At 50.3% G+C, this 2,259-nt stretch overlaps 1 pseudogene; it reads right to left on the bottom strand.

The window, feature by feature from the left end:
* Positions 1 to 726: 726 nt before the first annotated feature.
* On the bottom strand, positions 727 to 1,743 carry LOC125401521 (tRNA-splicing ligase complex subunit RTRAF pseudogene; annotated as a pseudogene).
* Between the last annotated feature and the right edge of the window lie 516 nt (positions 1,744 to 2,259).

Raw genomic sequence — 2,259 nt, 5'->3', positions numbered from 1 at the left:
TCTGCATTTGTAGCCTCCATCTACTGAAGAAAAAAAAATAGTTGAGAGCTACATTTATCTGGCTGGGCTGGTGTGCAAGATGTGTGACCCTAGGTCTGGGAGTGTGGGGACGCCATGGCAGGCGGGCAAGGTCCGGGTCACTCACCAGGCTGGGCTGGTGCACGGACTCCCATGTTTATTTCTTTATAGCACTTATCCTACTTAAAATAACTCTGTGTGTTTATTGTCTATGGCTTTACAGATAAACATACGCCCCGGAGGGGAGAACTCAGCTGTGCGTGTGCACAGGCCCCAGCACAGGCCCCAGCACAGGCCCCAGCACAGGCCTGCCGCTGATCACCCCGAGAGGCTCAAGAACTTTCTCTTCCTGCCTAAAGGAACACAGTCCTCCCATTTAGTCCAAGTCTGGTCACACCATAGTAATGTCACCTCTCGGATCGTACAGTGGTCCATCCTGTGTGACAACGTGATGGTGTAAGATGCCCCGCCCCCTGCAACACAGCTCTTCTGGGAAAGAGCTCTTGCAGTCGTGGGGTGAGGCATCGTTTGATTTCTCAGCCCATGATCCACTCTGCGCCCAGTAGGGCTTGCTGTTCGGGCTTCTCCGCACCTGTGAATAATTAACAACATGATGTCCCTTCTGAGTCTCACTGTCCCTGAGGTATAAGGAGACTTTTTTCCTGTGTTGTCTGGAGTCTGACTTGGCCTCTCTTCACGGGTGAATCATCCCGCTAATCCTTCACTCGGGATCCAGGGTGAGCCTTCCAGGACTTTGGAATGCCTGCAGGCAAAGCAGACCTGGGAGTGGCATGCCCAGGCAGGCTTGGGTCATTCTAGAAGCAACACCAACTCACCTTCAGATGCCAGAGAGAATCCCCATTCCTCCTTTGGAAGCCCCAAAGTAGTCCTGAGACAGACTTGGGGACAAACATAGCCCGAGCTGGACATCGGCCTGTCTCACTGAGAGCCATGCATATGTTAGCTCTGCCTATGGATCCCTTACACATCCTCACCCATCCCTTCTAATAAGTCTAGGGAAGCAGGTGACCCACTAGCTGTGTAGTCAGAGACATGATCACACAGCCAGTAAGGGGCATATATGTCTCTGCCCGTGACTGTAGAGTCTGAGGAGTTTCCTTAGGAACTATCTCATGTGTCAAAACAAAGAAGCTATTTATCTAAAGCCACAGGCAGGCCCTCTTCCATCAGATCTGCTTTAGCAACTGTATCCAGGGTTAGTGGCTCCTGAACCAAAGTGCAACTTTCCCTATGCATCACCAGGCATCAGCCACCATGGCCAGCCTCAAAACCATTTACATCCAGGTGGATCAGCTGTGGCTCTGCGTCTTTACATGTGTTGTTGGTATTTTTTATGTTATCGGATGCTGAGTCCTTGTATTCTTTTCAACATTATCTCCTATTTCAGTCTAATAGCTAAGCTAAGCAGCCAGTCGATTGCCTCTTGCCCTTGCTGAATCCTAATCTTGAAAAGACAGTAAATATCTTGCAGATACTTTTCAAAGACATGGGCCAGACACTCCTGTAGATGTTTCAAAGACATGGGCCAGATGTACTGTAGATAATCTCTGTCTCCAATTTTCTGGTCGTCAAGTCATACAATAAAGTTTGCAAATTCTGTTTCCTCTTCAGGTGAAGCCTGCAGGGTTGTAGTAGTCCAGGGTCACGAATGTGTGCCGAAACATGGTCCCAGCTGCTCACATTCTCCCCTCCCTCTAGCTTCACCTGGACAGGAGAGGGTTAGGCAGGTGTCACAGGCTGGTGACAAGGAGAGAGTTGGTTTGCTTTCTGTTGTTGTGACAACACCAGGACCAAAAGTAACTCGAGGAGAACAAAATTTATTTCCCCTTACATCTTACAGTCCACTGTGGAGGGAAGCCTGGGCAGGAACTCAAGGCAGGAACCTGGAGGCAGGAACTCAGGACAGGAACCTGGAGGCAGGAACTCAAGGCAGGAACCTGGAGGCAGGAACCTGGAGGCAGGAACCTGGAGGCAGCAACTGGAGCAAAAAGCCATGGAGAAGTGTTACTTGCTGGCTTGTTCCCTATGGCTTGCTCAACTTGCTTTCTGTTGGGCCCCAGGGTCACCTGCCTAAGGGTGGCACCGCCCACAGGGGTCTGGGCCCTCCCACATGAATCATTAATCAAGGATGTGTCCAACAGACATTCATAGAGGCCGATCTGCGACATTCAGTTCCTCAGCCTTGTTCTAGATGACTCTACCTTGTCTTCAGATGTCAGA

The sequence above is a fragment of the Myodes glareolus genome, chromosome 9, assembly GCF_982192425.1.
Source record: "Myodes glareolus chromosome 9, mMyoGla1.1, whole genome shotgun sequence".
Lineage (NCBI taxonomy): Eukaryota > Metazoa > Chordata > Mammalia > Rodentia > Cricetidae > Myodes > Myodes glareolus.
This window is presented reverse-complemented; position numbering and strand designations above follow the sequence as displayed.